General features: G+C 43.8%; 1 long non-coding RNA gene across 2 annotated transcripts; it reads left to right on the forward strand.

Moving 5' to 3' along the window:
* Positions 1–14,543: 14,543 nt before the first annotated feature.
* Positions 14,544–22,311, forward strand: LOC114689939. Of its 2 annotated transcripts, XR_003733997.2 has the most exons (3): positions 14,544–15,414; positions 19,044–19,130; positions 20,784–22,311. It is a non-coding gene; the product is annotated as an uncharacterized LOC114689939 (long non-coding RNA). The 2 variants fall into 2 exon arrangements; XR_005093008.1 differs by lacking the exon at positions 14,544–15,414 and having other exon boundaries at positions 15,504–19,130.
* Positions 22,312–23,034: the final 723 nt, after the last annotated feature.

A 23,034-nucleotide genomic window follows, 5' to 3' on the forward strand; every position in this document is an offset into this window, starting at 1 on the left:
TTTCCACTATTTACAAAGCAGAACGCTAGGTGCCGTGGACATTGGAGATCGTCAACAAAGCCTTCCCAATGATTTGTGATCTCTTCCTCTGTGATAATTTTCCCAGAATTTGGGGTGGGCTAGGTTTTGCTAACCATAAGAAGAGCTGCAATAGCTCTTGCATTATGCTTTCCCTTGAAATACTGGAAAACATCCTATGTTTGAAGCTTTGATGACCCAAGATGCTGAAGTTCGTGTGCAGCGATGGGGAAGTAACCCCCCCCCCCAAACAGCACAGCCGGATCAAGTGAGTGGATTAGGGATGAATAGTTAATGGGAAGGGCAACGAGTTCTGACAAACGCTACCATCAAGGTTTCTGTCAGAATGTAGTTTCCTTTATTCTCTTGTTGGGAAAGAATCCATGATGTCAGCCTTTGTCTTCATAGCAGGCCGACTCTGAGGGACCCTGAGAGAAGAACACTAGAGACTCCATATGAATGTTCTGCAAAGAGCTTAAACTATTTTACAAAGATAGTTGTAGCTTAAGAAGAGGGGAAATGATCTTTTTTGGCAGAGAATCCAGTAACTCTGAAATATATAATCAGCTTTTTCCTCATCAGCTATGATTATGGCATGATGCACATATATATTAAGCATCATGTTCGATTTGTGCCAAGTTCTTACTTAAGGACTGGGATTGGTTGGTTGAAGGATGCTCACTCTTACTACAGAGGTCACCATAGTGATGACTTTCAGCTTCAGTTCCATTATCTTATCCCCCCACTTTCTAGAGGAGATGAAGGAAGAAGAATTTGCTTATGTTTCTACAGAATTGGTGAGATCCTGTAGGCAGACCATTTTCTGATTAGAACTGTATCTGTAGATTCACGACTTAGTGCAAGCACAGCCCTTCCATAGAAACAGTAATGGCTTTCTACGTGAGTGTTGGGGAGGTAGACCATGCTGCCATTGCCATGGGTGTTGTATTGTCTTTTTTTTTTTCTCCATCACTAAAATGGTCAGGCCGTCTTAGGATCATGGTCCCTGGTATATCTCTATATTGTAGCTATTGAAAACACAAAGGCACTGGGGATGCAGCTTACCATGCAATCAAGAAGACCTGAGTTAGATCTCAGAACCCATCTAAAAAAGCCACTCATGGGAGTGATCGATGGGCATGATTTTGTAATCCCAGCATGGAGGAGAAAGAGACAGGAGAATCTTTAAGACTTGCTGGCTAGATAACCCAGCCTACTAAGGGAGTACCAGGCTAATGGGAGAACCTGTCTCAGTAAAAAAAAGATGTGTGCTTCCCGAGGAATGTCCTCTGGCCTACACACACACACACACACACACACACACACACACACACACACACACACCATATAAAAAGACACTGAAGAAAGGAAACCCAGAACAGAGTCCCTTCCCACGTAATGAGAGTGAGTCTAAATAACATTATAATTTTCTTGATTACATTTTGTATTTACAGATTTGACCAAAGATACCATTTTGAAAGTGTGGTTCTCTTCTGATTACACAAATAAATCACACAGATTGCTATGAAGATATGTGATGTATTAGCCTCTGAAGGGAGGAAAAATTGTGATGAACTGGGGTCATCTATCTTTCTTATCTCTGCCCATATGATCTTGATGTTAAATTGGATTTGTGAGTGTGCAGAACGTTTAATTCTTCTGAAGTATGTTTATTTCAGGTTAAAGGATGATAGGGGCTGGATTCTTGAAAGGGGTGGCTGTGAGGAAGCTAAGCCATTACAGCCTCTTTGTGTTTTACATAGATCTTGAGCACATGCACTGAATCAAGGAATTCAGAGTCAGGAATGGCATTAACTATGATTTAATGGAGACAGAATAACAGCATTTTGTTTAGTGGGATCTGGCTTAGCTGCTTTTCTTTGGATGCTGTCTTGGTGTGATGTGCATAGCACTTGATATATTGAGTGTAACTTATGGAGTCAGCTGGCCCCAGCCTCTAAGACTAGCCTGGATCATCACTGGCTGTGTTACTATTAATAAACAACTTTATCTCTCTGGGCCCCATTGTCTTCTGTAAATAAGATGACCTAACTTCCATGGTGCCTATGGGCCTCAAATGAGATATGGGTTGGGACAAAAGTCAGTAACAGGTAAGAACCTTGTTCTCATGGGACTTCCATTCTAGATGGATAGTGAGAAACACACACGCATGCACATGTGTGCGCACACACACACGTGCACACACATGCACACACACACTTCTCAGTCAAAATGTTTCAGAAGGTGATGAATAATATATAGAAAATGAGAGAGTAGTCGGATAGAGTAGAGATGTCATATGGGGATCAGAAGCAAGGTGCAGCATTCTATTTTAAGTAGAGTAGAATCAGGTGCATTCTCCAGGAATAACCAGGGTACTAGAACGAAGTGAGAGTGATCACAAGCTATTTCTAGAAGCCAAGTGCTGTGGCAGACAACTGTAATACTCAGGAAGATGAGGCAGGATGATTACTTCAAGTTAAAAGTCAGATATGGTTAACCTGGGCTGCAGAATAAGACCTTGTCTCAAAAAGTAATTCCCCAAAGGAAAAAGGGTATCTGTAGCAAAAACTTTCTGGGCAGATGAAGACTCTGCAAATGCCCATGTCAGGCGCTTGGTAGGCAATGCACTTGAGGCCTTGCTGGCCACAGGAAGACAGCAAAGTACGCGGGATATTGCTGGCCACGGGAAGGTGCTGAAGTTCATTCATAGCGGAAAGAGAGACCATTACAAAGGTTTTATATTTTAAAAGTGTCCTTCTGCTAATTCGGTCAAGAGTAGAGCCTAAGGGGTAAATGGTGGAAGCAGCGATTTCAATTAGACTATTAAAATGACCTTAAGTAAGAAATGGTCATGGCCTGCCTGGACTGAGTCTACCAGGTTGATCTCAGTCCTGGGGGAGGCTTTGCCCTGGAGGAGGTTGGAATGGGAGGTAAGCTGGGGGGAAGGGGAGGGAGCGGGAGGGGGGAGAACAAGGGAATCCGTGGCTGATATGTAGAACTGAATTGTATTGTAAAAGAAAAAAAAAAAGAAAAAAAAAGAAAAATGGTCATGGATGGAGTGGTGAGCAGGAGACAGACTCAGAAATGATCATATTCTGGACTTATTTTTGTCCATAATTTAAATATACTTTGTTGAAACATGACTTATAGACCACAAGATCCATCCACTTTAAATGATCCATCCACACACACACACACACACACAATTACATACAACCACCCACATACTTAGACAAAGCAATCCTTCAGAGTACTCACAAAGCAACTTACAAATTAGCATTCCTCCTCAGAATTTTCTTCTTGTGACTGAACTTCCTTTCCTCTGCACCATCGCATCACAGAAGAGGGAGGAAAACCCAGGGAAAACCGATCTTCTGTTCTCTGACATCTCAGGCAGAGTCAAGTGTTCAGGTCTAATACTGCTCCAGTAGATTGAGGCTGGCTCTTGATCCCACCCTTGAATACAGCGCCTGGGACTGCTGCAAAGCCCTTTCCACAGTGATCTGGGCAGCTCTCCAGGGACCCTTTGCAGCACTCTGAAAGCCCAGCGTGTGTCTTGCTGGGATCTTTGTTCTGCGGAATCTCAGTTGTTGTGTGGCCAGAATCGATGATCCCATTTGCTCCATGCAGTGTGCTCTGGCCTGGGGGCTGTTTCCTCTGCTAGCCCTGTCATGTGGTATAAACCTCTCATGGTGATGTACCTGGACCTGTGATGTCCATGTGCATGGAAATAATACCCAAAGTTTATGGTGTGTGTGTGTGTGTGTGTGTGTGTGTGTGTGTGTGTACGCATGTGTGTGTATGATGAGTGTACATGTATGGGGGTTCATTCACCAGTGTGTTTGCATGTGGAGGTCAGAGGTCGATATTGGCTTCCTTCCTTATCATTCTGTACCTTATTTTTGAGCCAGGTTCTCTCACTGAACTTGAACTGGTCATTTCAGCTAGACTGGCTGGCTACCCGAAGCGCGTGGGATCTTCCTGTCTCTGCCTCCTGGCACAGTCTGCTACACTAGACTCCTATGTGGGTCCTGAACATTTCAACGTGGGCCTCATGCTTGTGTGGTGAGCACTTTGATCCATGGAGCCATCTTTCCAACCCGAAAATTTATGTGTTTAAAGCACATTTCCCCCTCACAGAAACTTACAGATTTCTTCCTTTTCCTGAGATGCAAAAGTTAAATGCATCATTATAGTAGTAAACCTGGAGAGCACACAACAGTTTAAAAAAAATCCTATAATTCTGCCATCTATAGATATGACAGAGTTGCTCCTGTTTTTGTATTGCCATCCTACTATGCCTTTGGGACTCTTAAAAATAGAATTAGGATCAGACTACAGTGGTGCCCCCTTCTCCATGGAGAGATGTTCCAAGACAGCTAACTAGTAAATGCCCAAACCTCAGCTAGTTCTGCATCCTCTGCACAGCCTTTGCCATCTGGCAACAGCCAAGCTGATAACCACGATGGTTGCTAAATGACCAATGGGTGAGCAGTGTATACAGTGTGAATTCACAGGACAAAAGGATCATTCATGTCCCAGGCAGGATGGAGCAGGAGGCCATGAGTTTCATCAAGATACTCGGAATGATATGCAATTTAAAACTTGTGAATTGTTTATTTTTAGAATTTTTCCGTTTTGTATTTTTTAAACCATGGTTTGCTGAAGATAATTGAATCTGCAGAAAGAAAAAGGAGACTACTGTAATCTTCTTTATTTATTCTAAAAATATTAAATTATAACTACGTATTTCCTTAAGACCTTATTATTCTTGTGATTGAAGAATTGTACAGTTAAAAAGTAAGATTATACCATAAAGAAAGCACAGTAGCTACTGTCACTCTTCTCTTGGAAGGGACCCTGGAATCTCCTTCAGAGACTGACTCCTGCCTGACACACAGCCTGACCTACAGCCACGGGAAAAATAAAAACAATAAAACAAAACTTGTGAGTTGATGTTTTTCCATGTCTGCCCTTCCTCAGTGTAGTGGAAGCCCTTTGCCTTCACTCCGTGTGAGTAAGTGGGCAGTTGCTGTGATTGGTCGGGTCTCCATAACCCTGGGATATTGAGGGAAGGAACAAATCATCAGCGTCGCTCAATGATTCTGATTTTAGTGAGATTTCTATCTCTACCCAGAGATGTCTACACAGTGATTCATGGCTAACCTGAACTGGCTTGTCTGACTCCTATTTCAAGAGAGTTGAGAAAAGGGGATTTATGGAGACAGGGTCTACCTATTTTCCAGGTTGATGTTGACAATATATATATAATTTTTTTTTGAGAGCAGCAAGTTCAGCTGCTGTTCATTCCACTGGAAGGCCTTTGACTTCCTTGTGTCAGAATCCCTTCATGTAAGAAATTAGCTAACCAGCTTTATGTTGACAAGAGATTTAGGCACAAAAATCTGGTGTAATAAGAAACCGTTAATGGGAATTTTCCTCAAAAACATATATTTACTTTTGGAAATTATATGCTAATGCCAATAGGTTTATTGGTAAAGGCATCCTGCATGCGGATTTCTTGAATGCCCGATGTCTCACTGACCCTTGGCATTTTGCTATTTTAACAACTTCTCTGTACTTAGATTGGGAACAGAAATGTCAAATTAAGCACCACAGATACAACTGTTCATTTGGTTCAGCGGGAGTCTTGGTGTCTTGACAATTTGACAGGTAAAGCTGGCTGCCTTTCTGAGATTTGCAGCCCAGTTCTGCAGCTCAAATTGGATTGGGTCAAGTTTGTACCAAGTTCACTTGGGTAATAATAGGAAAGTGTTCGGACTGGGGTTTGCCTTCTTGTGACTTGGAAGTTTTCCTGACCCTTTCCCCTCCCTGCCAACCCCCAGGCCTCTCACAAGCCAAACTCAGGTAAGGCCTGGGCACACTAGGGCCGGAGACAGTGCTACCTACCCTGTTCTGTCCTCAAGCCTGCAGCACACACAGTTGGTAAGTTCACAGTCATTTGACTGCCAACACACACACACACACACACAAAACACACACACACACACACACAACACACACACACACACACACACACACACACACACACACACACACACACACACACACACATCTTAGTGCCCCCTGCCAGGAAAAGTATAGCATTAACAATTGTCTCCACTTGACAGTTCTCTACTTAACAGTAATTCCAAGAGCTCCTCACCAGGACCAGACATTTTTGCTGCCTTTCCTTCCTGTTGCCATTCCCACCAGGAGTTTTTAAGAGCTGTGAGCACAGTTGACTCACTAGGGAAAGGCACTATCCAACCTTCGTTCACAAGGCATCCCTTGTTCCACACAAGTCACTATGTGACATCCAGGAATCCAGCCCCTGGGACTCTTTCCTTCTGAGGTTTGAAGTTATCCTGCTGTTTTTGTGCCTCATTAGGGGCCCCAGAATTTCTACTTGGGGCCAAAGGACCCATCTACATATTGTAACACTCCTTGAAAGAGCAATCAGGAAGCTCGTCCCAGTTTCCAATGTCTAGTTCATATCTCAGGTCCTTCAGGAGTCCTCTCTTGCGACTGTAAAGGCGGTCTGCCTTTCTCATCTACAATTATAATACTCATCTCTAGCAGTGATTATGCAAAGATTTTCTCTCTCTTTCCATGAATCTATGCAGAACATTACAGAAATGAATTTTGTTCTCTTTACATTCAGATTAGCATTGACTTGTCCACAAATAATGTAGTATTGCATTTTAAAAACAAATTTACTCGTGTTCTCTCCTAGAGCTGAAGAAAGTAGCTGCAGGGTTAGGAAGAGTATGTGAAAACATCACACACACTCATACACACTCACACACACTCACACACACACTCATACACACTCACACACACTCACACAGCACACTCACTCACACACACTCACACACACTCACACGCACACACTCATACACACTCACACACTCACATACTCACACACACACTCATACACACTCACACACTCATACACACTCACACACTCATACACACTCACACAGCACACTCACTCACACACTCAAACTCACACACTCGCACACACTCACATCACACACACTCAAACTCGCTCACACTCACACACACACTCTCTCACACACACACACCTCCTAGTATTGTAAACTCAATGGCAACATTGTTGCAGGTGTCTTCCAGATGTTTCTACCAGCAGAGAGTTCAGTGGTTCATCCAGTGGTGGGGCCTCTGCTGTATGCTGACCTAATTCCAAAATACAATGAAGAGATGAAAAGGAAATTAAAAAACTAGACATGAATTCCTGAAGATGTGATTGGGAAACAATTTCATGAACGTGATTGATGGGTAAGTGTGAAGAGTGGATATCCTCGTCTTCTCTTTGTTAGTAAACCCTAGCAAGTTGAATTTGCTTCACCAGAAGTTCATTACACCTCTACAAATGCATGCTGCACGGCCCTGAAGATGAAGAGAACAGTAAGACCTGCCGTGAGGTTCCATTTGAAGGTCTTTGAATGTATCAGGCCCACGTGCTTGTCAGACATAGTCAGAAGCAGAGAAACCATCTTTTTCTCAAGTCCTTCCATATAAAGCAGGTTCTTGAGAAGAAACCCCAGTAGCATTAGTTGGACTGGAAGTAAGCTTCAGTCACTCAAGCCAATACATCCAAGGGCAGAGACAAAAACAAACCAGTGGCTGTTCGTGGGGAGTTAGGGAGCAACAACGTACAGACTGCTGGGTCCAGACAGCTATTAAAATCTAGGATCTGCGGGAGCAGAAGGTGGGGTGAGCTGGGAGGAGGGGAGGGGAGGGAAACTGTGGTCAGGACATATTGTATGAGAGAAGAAGCTATTTTCAATAAAAAAAAAATCTAATGGAGCAGTGCTGTTTGCACAGGTCTTGCGTAAGACCCACATATGCACACCTAGCTGTCTAAACAAAGACCTTCTGAGAACAAAAGCACCATTCATAATTATGGTGGGACAAAAGGAGGTGTGGATCTGAACATAGGCCACTTTAGTTTTTCAGGACCACCAGAGGGACTAGAAAGAATTTAAAGGCTGAAATGCAAAGACCCAGAACTGTTCCTGAACTGAGATGTTTAACATCAGTTTCACCTGCAGATTCTCTTCCCATCGGCAGTGAGTAAAACAGACTGTTTCCAGAGTTATCCCACAAACTCGACTGTCCCTCCAGACTTGACCTTTCGTAAATTCCCTGAACTGGGCCTTGCTATTCCCAGATCTGGAGTAACATTTACTTGCTCTTCACCTGGTGGGAAAAGTATTTTATAAAGATGGTGACATTTCCTTGACAAAGAAACAGAATTGGTTGGGTGTGTTTCTTTTCAGGAGGTTTTGGATTTGTGAATGATTCTGGGGACTGAATTTATACTTAAGTGACTTCTGAAAGCCATTTTCTAATATCACACTGTATGCTTTCTGTATAGTAGCACTTATATACTCATTTCAGATAATTAGAAAAATATAAAAGAATGCACTAAAGAATATGATACCATCTGGAAACTCAGTACTTAGTGAGGAAATGAATTGCTGAAGATGTTGGATGTATATTAGTAAGCCCAAGATACTGGTATATTCCCATATGTGCATTTTAGATAGTTAAGATTAGGCTGTATATGTATTTTACCTTCTTGTATCTGAAATCATCATATTTTAATTTTGTAATATTCAATTATGACAGCTCATGATAGTTTACGAATGGTTTTATATACACATATATCATTGATTTGATCCACGTGACCGTCCTGTGAAGTAGGCACCTTTACCATTTTACATATGAAGAAGCTGGGGTAAGATTGCATGGGGCCTTGCTTAAGATTTCATTACAAAGAAACGCAGACCTGGTGTGGAACCAAGTCTGAGTAATACTGTAGCGCAGGTGCTTAAGCTCTAGGCCGTGTTGTCTGACTTCAGTCACAAAATCAGACTCTACTGCATTTCCCATTTTTTTTTTTTAAGCCACAAATTCATACAAAGAATGGAGGGCTTATACAACGATTATGTCGCCTCCTGTACTATTATTCTTTTAAATGGACATAATAATAAACTCCCTATGTTATTAACGGTCTAACCATAGATCCACAGACCTCTCAACCCTCATCAGTTTTCTTCAGAGATGCAGCCCCTGAGAGGTAACACATTCACCAGTCAATCTCCATATGCCCCTGCACACACGAGTAGCTCTAAGAGGACTCAGTGGGCTTAAGAAAAGAGCACGTGGAGCGGGAAAAGACAGCGGAGGAACTGGAAGGGAGGGAAAGCAGTGTGGATTTGATCAGAAAGCATGTATGAAATTCTCAAACGATAAACAAAGAAGGAAGCAGTGTTCAGGAAGAACTTAAACTGAAATACACAAATATTGTAAGTGCTGCTTCTGCAGCTGAGCACAGCTGACTGCTAGACCTGAGAGCTTCCGGTCAGACCCCTCGTCTGCCCTGTATCGACACTCATAGATATGAATAGATCTTCCAACAGAAACAGCGGCCTGTCGTCCTTCTGCCTTGTGAACCTCACAAAGTACCGCTTTCTGAGTAGGCGCAAATGGACACGTGCCCTGGAAATCTAAGAGATGACGGACGGGAGAAAGCTGAGACGAATAGGGAAGGAAACTGAGTCCCTGTAGACAATGGGCTCACAGATCATGAGGCAAATCGTGATTAGCTGGGCACCCTGCACCACAGTGCACCTAGGTAGGAGCCCCTGTGGCGACTACACCTTTAGTTGGCTCATGTCCCCCATCTGCATGCACCCTAACAACTCCTCCCATTTGATTTACACCAGGAGGGAGCTGGTTTGCGGCTCCTGCCCTGAAGCATGTGTGCTGCCTGCAGAGCCGCTTGGGGGCAGCACCTGCTCACTGCCACTGCAGCTGCGGCCCACCACTGCGAGGCTGTCTCCCAACAGGCCTCTTCATCTCCTCATAGCTGCAGATCCCCGGGGTTTGCAATGCAAATCTCCAACCAAGCTTCTTCCCCCAAATGAAGACTTCTTACATTGTCTTTCATTTCATCCCTGAGTCACTGAACAACACTGCCTTATTCTGGGAATAGCTTCTTTGGCCTCTAGGTAAGCCTCTCCCATTGTAAGAAGGATGCGCTATGGACTGGGTGGGAGGCAGGTGCCTGCCATTCCCCATCTCAATTCTTTTTCTATCCTCTTGGAATCTCTTCCTTCATGAAAGCCAACTTATGGGGAAGGAGGATGCCAGCTTGCCTCCAATCCTACACTTCTGACAGATGTACTTATTGACTGAGTGCAGAAACTATCTCTCTACTTAGGGCTTCAGTGAAAGTTTTGAGCATCACTCTTTTCCCACATGATTTCCTTAGAGTGGGTCTCTAAAACCTAAAGTACTGTGGAACAAAGGATGATGCTTTTAAAATTACAATGTGTATTATTAGTAAGTTGATCCCCAAAATTGCATCGATTTATACTTCAGCAATCAGCGACAATCCTTGATTATTTTCCTTTGGATTGCTACATTCTGCACTGCATAGTACCTTATCTATCTGTCTAGACCTCATGGTGTATGTGTGTGTGTGTGTGTGTGTGTGTGTGTGTGTGTGTGTGTGTGTATTCCACAGTCTGCTTTGCTAACCATACTAGAATGAATCGATGTCTCAATCCTTACATGTGTGTATGTGTATCCCTGAGAATCTCAAACACTGACCTTCCATATATATGAGAAAGACAACACACCTGGCATATTAGTTAGCCCTAACAGTCATAACTGCAAATGTTGAATGAAAGACTTTCTTCCAGAGACGGAAGGTGTCCATCACCAAGGAAGAGGTTTATCCATAGTGGCCAGAAGTCCAGAGCAGTAGGAACTCAAACTTATTTTCCTTTTTTCTCCTTAGCAGTATAAATTGGGGATCACTCAGGCCAAGGCTGGTGTGAAATCCTTGGAACCCAGGGTTTTCACTTTCTATTCCCAGAGACGTTTTCAGAAGTTGCATAAGCAATCTCAAAGTGTAGTAGTCTTGGTAGGCTCAGCCCTCACAGAAGGTTGAGAAAGGCAGTCTTTATTCCAAGTGATCATTTCTCGACTAAAAATGAGAGTGCTAAATAAAGAACAGGTAGAAAGGAAAAAATAGAAGCAGCTATTCTGGAATCATGGAAGCACAAGATGTGATATCTGTTCTGAAATTACCCACGGCTTCTTTTTCCTGGAGTGCTTATGTTACCCTTTTATATAGTAAACACAGTGGTGTGGACGATCGGCTATTTCCCCCTTTCCTTTAATTAGAGTCTGCTTTCCCATTGACATAGATTATACTTTCGAGATGCTTAAAATTCATCTTGGACTTCAAATGGCTGTAAGTTCTCACACCCTGCTTTCTGTTCTAGTCGCACGCCTCTGTGTGGTGATCAATTGATCTGAGAATAACACTCCAAGGCAGCTGGGGAGTTGTGAGCCTGGAAGTTTGCTTTACTGCCTTTCTGTGACAAATGAAGAAGGAGAATGCACCAAAATCTCAGGAAACAAGGAAAGAAACCAAGAGATGAGGAATGGAAGACAGATCTCTCTCCATGCAGCAGCAAAGAATGACCAGGGATGGTCTCCACAAAACATCTCAGTTATAATAATCTAACTTTCATCTCACAAGTCACAGAAGCTAATGTGGACAGCCCATGGGGCTTCCATCGAAAGACACACACCAGCAGATCTATAGATTCAGGAATTCAACCTCAGGCACACAACTAGCAAACAATTACTATAATACAATTTCCCAAGTTACTGTCCAAATGAATAAAGACAGGTACAGTTTTCTAGATTAGCACTATCTGCAAAAAAAACAGGTTTAGACTCCAGGAGTCTCGAGTCCTTGCTCAACAGCCATATGTAATGGCAAAGGTCTTTCTTCTGCAAGATCAGTTGGGGCAAACTTTCTGGTCAAATTCCACATCCATCTTTGTCTCCAGCTTTCTCACCTATGTAGACATGCAATGTGTCTTCCTTGGAAGCATTTTACGAATGAAGTACTCTGTGTATAGTTGATTCTCAGTTTGCATGAATGTACTGATTGATGACCTTTACCTACTTGCCTGATAACATGTGTTTGTGTGCCTTTAAGCATCTGTATACCATTTACCACCATACAAAGTAAAAGCAGAAAATAATAGGTGTTGGTCAGGGTGTAGAAAAATGGAAAGCTCCCATTGCTGGTGGGAATGTAAAATGATTTAACTCCCATGGAAATAGTTTGGCAGTGTTGCAAAGAGCTAAACATAGAATTACCATATGACCCAGGAAGTGCATCCGAAGAAAAAAAGGATTGAAAACAAAATTTGAACCGATGCTCACATGCTGATGTTCACCATAGTATATTTATAAAAATCCCAAAGTAAAAACAATTCAGATACCCAGCAAACAAAAAATGGAGAGACTAGGAAGATATTATGCCAAGCATAATAACCCAGACAGAATGTAACAGATCTTATTAGTCTGTTTCTATGGAATAGCTAGAATTAGCAAGTTCATAGAAACAGAAAGTAGATTATAGGTATCTGGGGCTAAAGGCAGGAACTAGGTAGTTTAAATGCAATAAATTGGTAGTTTTTGTTTGGAATGACTGAAAATGTTAAGGGAAAAGATCATGGTATTGTTTGCATAATATTTGAATACAATTAATGATACCAATTTATACATTAACAGTAGCTATAAATTTGTACTATGTATAAAGCTACAAAATTATTTACTATGATCTTTTAAAATATTTATTTATGTTTATATGCCTATGAGTTATGTGTACTTGTGTGTACAGCTGTGCATGTCTGAAAGCACACATGTGGAGGTCAGAAGAAGGCACTGGGTGCCCTCCTCTACCATCTTTTGCCTATCCTTGAAGTAAGGGCTCTTAAGAACTGGGGACTCTGGTTTTCTCAGCTAGAGTGGAAGCCACCAGGACCCAGGAATCCTCCTGCCTCTCCTCCCACTCCATTCACAGCTAAGGTTGCCAGTTTGTATGAGATGCCTGACTTGTATTAGTGCTGGGATTCGAACTCTGGCCCTAATACTTGTGCAGCAAGCACTGAGCCATCTCTCTAGCCTCCATTGATCTTCACATGTAAATGGGATTCCATTGAGTAATTTATGATGAATTGTTCCACTATCTCATTTAGTACTGGCAGCCTCTTGAATTGGACAGAATGCTACCCATTCCTTCTATACACCCTACCCAATCTGTTTTGATACTGACAACCTGTTTAGAGTGTCCACACCCTAAGTTGAAGAGACAGCCTACAAAGCCCTTACAGTCTTTGCTCAACTTTTGTAGGCTGATCCTTTTGGGGATTCAAGTCCCAGGAAAATCTAACAAGGTCAACCAATCTCTACAAGTGCCCCTGTTGTAACCTCATAACTTCTGGTTATGAATGGCCACCACCCTACCTCTCATTTGGGTATTTGAAGATCTGCTGTGTGAATGCAATCCACAGAAGTCTAGGAAATGATTTAATACCAGAGTAAAAGGGTTCTGATTTAAGAAGATGAAGATGTACAAGAAGAAAATGCTCAAAACCATCAAAGATTCACCTACAGTGTATCTATGACTCCCAAAACTGGGACAAAAACCAAGATATCCAGGAAAACTAGGACTTAAGACACCCTGGAATTGTTGGTTAGTCTATGGCATTACAAATCATTGGGAGTCAATTTCATTTCATTTAATCCTCACAACAAGAGGAGAAGAGGGCATGGAAAGCATTTTATCCCACATTTTATAGTTCATCCGAGAAGGTCAAGTGCTTGACTAAGGTCATATAGTCATAGAGACCAGCCTGAAAATAGAACTCAGGTGTTTGAATGTAGGCCAGGGCTGCTCGTTCCATGATGGTGCATCTGGCTGCTTCTGAGAGACGGCATCTGATGATGCCCAGGAAATGCCACACGGAAGATGGCCATTTCTATTCTAAGTCTCAGGTGGGGGTAGCAGCAGCCAGGGGCATATGTGGGGATGCCATCCTGGATTTGGAGTTCTTTTTTCTGCCTGTGGCACTCCAACTGGCATAAACAAGGCATAGCTGAAGATTAAATGTCCTGAACATTATTAGCCCATTAGATGTCTTGACACCTACTTCTAGAACTCTGCCCTGTTTACAGCCCTCTTCAAGTTCTGTTGATTAAGTTTCTAAAATGCTCATGGAGCATTGTCTTCGGTCTTACTGTAATTCCACAGGAAGGAAACACTCTCATATATTTTGGGAAAGAAATGAAAGTCTTTTTAATCCAGAGCTCAAGTTTCTAAGGGAAGAAAAAAAAATCCATTTAGCACCATGCCCCGGGTGACCAGCTTGTCCCAGGCTGCCCATGACATTCCAGGCTGAAGGTCCCATGTCCTCTCCTTAATCCAGGGTAAATTGGGCAGCCCGGATTTTCTGTACCAGGTCCAAGTTCTCCCCATCTGACCCTGCTGGAGTAGAAAGCCTGATAATAGCAAATAGCAGTCCTAGTTCTTAGCAGAGGGAGATGCCATTTAAAATTTTAAATTAATGATTTATATACGTGTGTGTGTGTGTGTGTGTGTGTGTGTGTGTGTGTGTGCCAAAGTACAGATGTAGAAGCCAGAGGACAACCTGTGGGAGCGAGTTCTCTCTACATGGGTCCCAGGAATAGGACTCAGGTTGTCAGGCTTTGTGGCAAGCATGTTCACTGCTGAGCAATCTCCCTGGAAAAGCGTATTTATGGTACTGGCTGACTAGGCACTATGGTATTGATTAGGAATTCCTTTTTTCTCCTTGGAGGGGATGAACCACACATCTGTGGTTTGATCTGCATCCCTTAAAAGCTCTGTAGGGCAAGAATGGAGGCGGAAGGCAGAGGATTTTAGGGTCTAGGCTCCTTGGGGGTGCGATTCCAAGTCCTCTGGGAGTGGGAGATAGCAGCTGAGGCTGGCTGGAGATGAGAGGAGATGGTAGTGCCACTTATTGTTGTTAGCATGAAATTGGGACGGGCCTATTCCCCCAGGAAAAACTCTCCTTGTTTCCACTGAACATTCTAGAAAAGCTAGGAGAGAAGGGTGGGGAAATTACCTACAAGGTCAGTCAGTCAGTAAAGTGAGGTAGTTAAGAGGATCCGGCACAAACCAGTTTGTCCTTCATTTTTCTTGGCAAACTGGGTTTGATGCCCTTGGCTGGCTTTAACCCTGCCGGTCGCAGCGGGTTAGAGGAAGCGCTGCCTTAGCAGAGGTCAAGGCGCGTACTGCCATGCCAAGTGTGGCTGTTTCCTTAGGGAGAAGAGTTCGCTGTCCATGGTGGGATGTTTTCCATCTTGCCACCAGGTATTTCCTGCTCTGGCTTCGCCGTTTCAGGACATGATTGTTTGACAGCTCCTGGGGGATGATGTGAGCTGCAATCGAGTTGCGGTTCAGCTTTCACTGTCTCGGAGGGCGTTTCCATCCCGATCCCCGAGAAGGTGAGCTCTTGGCTGTGTGTGTGCCAGGCTTATGTAAACTGCGGCTGCGGCGGCTGCGCAGCGGCTGCGCAGAGCTGCGGGGGGTGGCGGCACAGTGCGGAGCTGGCGCTGCAATGCAGCGGTGCAGAGGTTCCAGGAGCCCGCGGCGGGCGCCCACCAACACAGTGATGGAGCCCAGAGCCCAATCCCACAATGCTCAGGCACGGGGCTGGGGGTGGGCTGCCTTGTTGGGGTTTGCTTGTGACAATGGGAGGGGTGTACAGTGTGGGAGAGTGTTGAGGATTCACTGAGTCGTTCTGCAGGAGGAATTGGGCTAGGTCCTTCAGGGCGCGCTGCTGCCCTCGAGGGCTTAGAGCGTGACAAGAAATAGGACAAGACCCGGATAAGGAAGCCTCTGCAGAACACAGCGCCAGAGTGCCTTGGGGGAAATGCAAGAGGTGTGTTTTTCTGGAGGTTCCTACACCTATCGCCTCTTTCCCTGCGGCTGCTTTTCTGTTTTAGGGGAACAAGGTGTGGATCGTTTCGTCCGGTCTCTGCAAATCCGATGGGTTTTCAGTAGGGCCGAGGCTGTCTGTACAGCTCATTTATCCCAATCAATATAGCTGCTCTCTTTTTAACGTGGCAGAGAAAGCTTTCCGTTAAAATTACAGCCTTGGCGACAGCAATTCGCGTGGCCCTGGCTTGCCTGGTATTGTGCAAGTGGCTTGGCTTACCGCCTCATCTGCGAAATGACCTTTTGTCTTTTTCCGGCACTTTTAAGAAAATGGAACTGAAGTTGCTACAGTGAATAACTATTGATGTAGTATAACAGCTACCAATATTAAGTGGAAAATTTGTGCTAAAACACACTTTTTAACAAGATAAAATCATGACTCACAAATGTCACATGACTACACGATGGAGATTTTACATAACCCATTAAATAATTAGGGAATGAGCAGGATGCCAAATGAGTTCAAAGGAGAATTATGAAGAATACACAACACACACACACACACACACACACACACACACACACACACACCCTATAGTGGAATAAAGTAGAATGTGTGAAATTGCTTTTGCATTCTCACAAGATGAAATCAAATCTGTTCCAGACAAAAATACATGGTTTATAGATGAAAACCATTTACTTTGCCATTAAATCTTCAAACTTAATGTCTAGTTCCTCAGAATTGTAAAACTACTAGGTCAATCATAGCAGCCAGGGTGCACAGCCGATAGAATCAGTCCCAGGGAGACCCCTTGGCAGTGCCCACTCTGCCACTGAACAGGCCTTCATAGTTAAAGATGAGCCGGAGGACCACACGCCTTTGGACTTGGAGACAGGAAAGATGTCCAAGTGAAAAGCCTGCTGATTGGATGACTGGAGGAGAGGCTGTACTTGTGATGTCATCTTAGAAACATTTTGGGTGTCTAGGAGCAAGACCATCAACCATCCTTAAGATGTGAGGCATTGGAGAAATCGCTGGAGTTGGGCTTTGCTGACCGGCTGCTTAGAGAGAAGCTGTTGTCTATTGATCTCTCTCTAAGCACCACAGCCTCCGCAGGAATGGGGGATCCAAGGGCAGAGGAGACTTAGACCCCAGACACATGAATCAGTGCTAAGCTAGTGGGTCACAGAATAGCGTAGCTTCCTCTTCAGAGATTCCCTGAGTCACGTTTGCTAACATATCTCCACCATGAAGATCCTGAGAGGCTGGTATCCATACCAACACCATCGGTTTCCATTCCCTCAGTATCTATATGAACATTTTCAGTCTCTGTCACGGAATGGCAGAAAAGTAAGTGTTGTGACTTTGCAATCCACTTTGACAATGATGAGAATTAGACCAACGAAGAGCCTGGGGGACGTTTTCTCCTAGCTTTAGAAACCAAGCTACAGCCACACTGAGTGTCACTTACAGACGGATGAGTCCCTCAAACTCAAAAGTGGGCTAAACTCTTATTTTCCTTCCTGGTTTTGAGATTAGACTGCCAGTTTCTCAAGGTCACCGCTGGGGGGACTGGAGATGAGGTGTGGCAGATGGGCTTCTGGGTTGCAACTCTCGGTGACGTGATGGGGTTGGGGGGAGACCAAGGAGAAGGAGAAGAAAACACACTGTGATGACTCGAATATGATTTATGCGTGGACAGGCAAGGAGATCTCTTTTCCTTGCTTGGGTCACATCATTAAGTCTAATTAATGGGAACTGATCATAGGGGGAGTTCAGAATCTATTTTCGGTTGTCCTTATCCAAAGGCAGCAATCAAAATGCAGATGAGCTATCTCTGTCTTACCCCAGGAGAGACACAGGCTTCTTGCTAATGAAGGGAAATTGGTAAACGAATGCTTATCACGCCTTCCCTGTCTTTGACGGCTTCTTGGAGTGGCAGTACAGGCAGGCAGACATTTCATGTTCTGAAATGGTGCCACCCGGTATCGACTGTCTCTTTTTCCAGAGAGTCTGAGTGCCGCTCCAATGCTGTCTTCTCACCGCTGCTGAGAGAGAGGCAGGGGCCAAGGACTCTCTCCTTTAGCCCTAACCTGAACAAAGCTAAGTGGCTTTCCCAGAGCAAGCCAGACCACGGAGGATCTTTAACCAGAAAGGGCGCTTCGGGGCATACAGTTGGGCAGCATTAGCAATCCATTCTCATTCCGACCTTCAGCCTCAATAATTAGAGCCTTCTTGTCTAACTGAACAAGAAAGATCTGGGGCAGTGTGGGACAGAATTAGAAATAACCCACCAGGAGGTCCAAAGTCACCCCACTGAGGACAGCCTTGAGCTGTAGCCCAATGGAGAAGACCAACCTGCTGGAGGCAGGCAGAGGCATCCGGAGCTGTGTGCTTCCTTGTTGGTTTTTTAAACAGAAAAATGGCTCCCATCAAATGCTCTGACACACAAATCATCTCTGGATGAAATGGAAGTGCACCCCTTTCCCAGCAGGGTGATAAATTAACCTGCAGCTGCGGCGGCTGTGGGGTCACCACTCGGTCCCCATCCAGTCTGTCCCAGGAGAGTTCCTTTCTCCTCTCCATGCCAGCACTGCCATATTTAGCTCTTCCAGCATGTGCACCATCTATATTTAGTATCTAAAAGTCAGAGTTCAGTGTACAATTCACCAGGCTATCAGTCATCCCTTCATTCCATTCACACTTGTAGAAAAATCCTTCCAAGAGACTGCCTTGCTCTCCGGGATGTGGGGTGGTGGTGATGGTGGTGGAAGCCATTCCAAGAATGAAGGGTTGAACTCCAGAGGGGGTTTCCTGCTGTCTCTGGCATGCAGTGAGTGCCTGAGAGTGCCAGACCCCGAGCCAAGAGTCCGGGCATGGGTGTGGCTCCAGAGGGCAACAGGATGGTGGAGGGCAGGTGGAAAGGCTCAGGGGTGAAGAGCAGATCCTGCTGTGCTCACGTGGTCCCTGTTGAAATTGCAGAAAACTGGCCATGACTCATTAAGTCTCCTACTTAGGTGCCACCTTTTGGTGGAAGATTTCCGTGAGACCCCTCAAATAAATTAGGAGCCCTCCCGAGGTAGCATGTTCCTCCATGACTCTCTATACACCAGTTCCCTGTCAAACTTCAGTGTGCGAACAAATGACTTGGGACATAACTAAAATTCAGATTCCGACTCGGTGTCTCTGGCGTAGGCCTCTGCTCCTGCCTTTTCAGCGAGCTCAAAGGAGATTCCCATGCCGCAGGCTGAGCCAGCGCTTCCGAAGTCATCACCTGGCCATGTACGTAAGACAGAAGTGGCGGTTCTCAACCTGTGGGTCGTGACTGTCATCAAGCAGCAGCTAAAATGATTTTCTGTCACCACACCACGAGGAACGGTCTTAAAGGGCCGCAGCATTAGGAAGGTTGAGAACCACACCGGAAGGGAAATCAGAGGGGTGCTTTGAGGAAGAATGAACGTCAGGATTCCTGGCTGGTAGAGGGCCCAGGTAGTGCTTCAGGGGATGAAAGTGCAAGTTCACTGGTGCTGGCATTCCTGAATAGGTGTTGAGTGTTCTTCATTTACTAGTTTACTAGTCCCCACACTGCTGACGTCAGACCTGCAGGCCAGTGTGACTGTGTGTCTGAAGGGAAACCATCCTAACACAGGCGAGAAGACTTGGGTTCCTAGGTTTCAGTTCAGGTCCTGAACTGCTCCTATTTTCCCACCTAGAGACCTCCTTTCCCTCAGAATAAGCCCAGCTGCAGAGACTCCCTGCCTTGAGGTGAGGTAGAGAGGCCAACGCTTTCTACCCCTCTGGGATAACCTACGAGAAAGCTCCTGAGTCTACTAAAGAATCAATATGAACTGGCAATAGAGGGCAACGAAACGAAACCCACCATTCAGCTAAGGAGGAGATAGTGACTGCCTTTGAGAGGAGACATGGGAAAGGTAGCTGTCTGTGAATATTCAGAGCTCCTTTTGGGCTGGCTGTTGTGGGAACACAGAAGTGTGTGTGTGTGGGGGGGGGTTCTGAGAACAGTAGGCAGAATGATGGGGTTTCTTTACCTTTGTTGTACCCAGCACCCAGCTCACAACAGCTTGTAACTCCAGCTCTAGGGGGATCTGATGCCTTCCTTTGTCCTCAGATCTTTGGCCTCTTTAGGTACCTGAAATGTGTGCTCTCATGCTTAAAAAAATAAAATAAAATCTTGGGGCTGGAGAGACAACTCAGTAGTTCAGTGCACTTGCTGATCTTCCAGAGGTCCTGGGTTTGACTTCCTGAACCCACATGGAGCCTCAAAACCATCTGTAATTCCAGTTCCAGACACTCTCTTCTGGTTTCCTTGGGTACCAGGCACACAGTGGTGCCCAGACATACACACAGACAAACTGTCTATATACATAAAAGAAAATGTTTTATTTCATAACAAGTAGTTTTAAAGTTTACTTTAAAATATAAATATCTCTCAGTACTTAACAGTCAAGAAAATAGTATATTGATTGTATATGGTTGTTATATTTTTATTTTTTGAGTAATACAGACTAAAAATGTTTATACACCTACTTCTTTTAAATCCACAGCTTAGCACTCTTATTTGTATGGCTTTAAAATGACAGTATAAAATCTGTACATTAAAAGTTGTGGAAGAAGATTCCATTCAAAACAATATTTTTTTTAAAAAATAAAATCTTTTAAAATCTTTAAAAATAAAATGGGACAGCATTATTATTCTAGAAAGCTATGACATGTGAATATAATACCTAAGGATCCCTCAGCAGACAGGTTTTTTGAGAGCTAGTAGCCTGGTTATTACATTATGAAGCTTATGGTGCCTTCTGAATGGCTAAAACAAGATTATCTTGCTTCTTTTCATTAATCACTAGTAAATGTTGTAGTATCAAGATGATTATTTATAAAAGTGCGTAAACTTATGCTTACTTCCTTTTACAGAAGATTTAAATAAAGTGCCGGGCTGCACCATTCAAACACAGACAGCATAGCTTGGCCCGGACATGAAAAGGAACGTCTGGTTCTGTTGCATCAGAACAGGACCTGCCATGTGTCCAACACACTTCCCTTTGGAAGTGGATATACGATTCATTCAACCTGTGGCTGTATCCTTTCACTCCAGTTCTTTAGATCCTAGCTTCCTCTTCTAGAAATCACTTAACTGTTGCTCATTTTAAAATATGAACTGTGGAATTAAGAGGAAGCCTGTGTCTGCTATGAACTCAACAAAAAGCCCCCTAGAGGATGCATCAAACTGAGTTCTTCTTTGAAGAATTAAGAATTAGTCAAGGAAGGAGGGGTGAACACAGTAAAGGAGATAGCGTTTGCTCGCGCGTTTATTGTGCTGTGCAGTAAACAAATAAGTTTCAGATAAGGTAGAGACGGGATAAGATGAGATCAACTCAAATAGTTCCACCAGGCAGACTCTTTCTTGTGGGGTTAATCTTCCCGAGGAGTCTGAGCTTTATTCTAAAGGCTGTAGGAACCTGGCAAAGGATGGAAAGCAGATCAGTAGAAGCAGTGGGGACAAGGATTACAAGGGAAGCTGAACCCTGGGGAAGATGGTGGTGACCTTATGGGGAAGTGCTCCGAGACCACTTGAGGCTGGGGTGTAATCCAGAGAAATGAAGGAAGAAGAATCCATAGATCCTGATGATATAACCGGTCAACTTGGACTTAAAAGTTGTGAGAGAATAAACAATGAAAAGTCTCATAGGTTTTGGTATCTAAAAGACTGAGTGGGGAGTATACAATTTGCCAAGACTGTCTTCTGAGGATCTGGGACACGTACTCACAACGTGTATCTGATGAAGAGTGTCTTGCAGAAAACCTGCACCTGCTTATGTTTCCTTGTGTTCTTGGTTAACTTGTTGGATTTCCATTGGATTGGCCCTCCAGTAACATGGAAAGCTTGTAGCTTTGGAGCAAAGAAGTGACATGACCCAGTGACATCTCAGAAGATCACTCTGGCTACGGATTAGTAAACAGATGATAAATGAACAAGGATGGAAGAAAGAAGGTCAGTTTGTTGTCTTCAAAGTAACAGAAAAGATATTGGAGTCTTCGTGAGTGTTAGCTATGGGTATGGACTGATTGTATGCAAAGGTCAAGTAATGTGTGACCAAGAATACATGTAAATCTATAAATAGTGGAAAGCTCCATAACTTAGCCTTATGCAATGGGTCTCCAGCATGCTCATTGGAATCCCATTGTTTTCTAGTTTCTTTAGTACTTGGGAATGCTTAAGTATCTGTTTCACAACTGAAAGTCTAAATATTTTGTTCCTCAATTTTCAGTAAACATTGTCGACATGGCCATGTTATTCTCAGTAAAATAGATCCACTGGTCCTTGGGGTTTTGAAAATCATTCTTTTGGAAATATTGATAGTTCTTACTGTACTGGAAATTGAAATACGTACTTCACAGTCATAATATTGATAATTATGTTTAATAAAAGAAAATATATCCAGAACTGAATTCTGTTTTAATGTAGCAATGTTTGCTTGCTAAGAGTTTGCTCTAGATATTATAGTGCATTGGGTTACTCAATGAATAGGATCAGTATCAGAGAAACTTTCAAATCATATCTCCTATTATCTTTGGCATCTGTAGCACAAATCCTAATTGGTCTTAATAAAAACCTGGAGCTGGATATTGGGGTAAATGCTGAAAGATCAGAGAAGCAGAGCAGCCAGCCATAGAGTTCTTATCTCTACTGAATTCTCAGCTTGAAAGAGCCTGAGTTCCTGTCTCCACCTGCCTTCTATTCCTTTCTCCGCCCAGCCATAGCACTTCCTGTCTCAACCTCCCCAGTGCTGGGATTAAAAGTGTGGGCCACTACTGCCTGGCTCTGTTTCTCTTTTAGACTGGATCAGTCTTGTGTAGCCTGGGGTGGCCTTGAACTCACAGAGGTCCGTCTGCCCCTGCCTCCCGAATGCTGGGATTAATTTATCTATATTCCATTAATCCTTTCTCCCCTTCTAGCTCATTCAAATGCATGCCCTGTCTCCTATCTGAAGCTGTCTGTTTCAGCTGAGCCTCTGAGGTCTTCTGTCTCCTCTGAGGTTGAACAATAACTTCCTATAGTCTATTTTCAACCTTTTACTTTATCTCTCACACAAAGATTGCTCACTTGCTTTGTATCTTGTGAACGAATTCCCTGTCAAATCTAAGCCACTGTCATCAGCTACCC

This window comes from Peromyscus leucopus, chromosome 15 (genome assembly GCF_004664715.2).
Source record: "Peromyscus leucopus breed LL Stock chromosome 15, UCI_PerLeu_2.1, whole genome shotgun sequence".
Lineage (NCBI taxonomy): Eukaryota > Metazoa > Chordata > Mammalia > Rodentia > Cricetidae > Peromyscus > Peromyscus leucopus.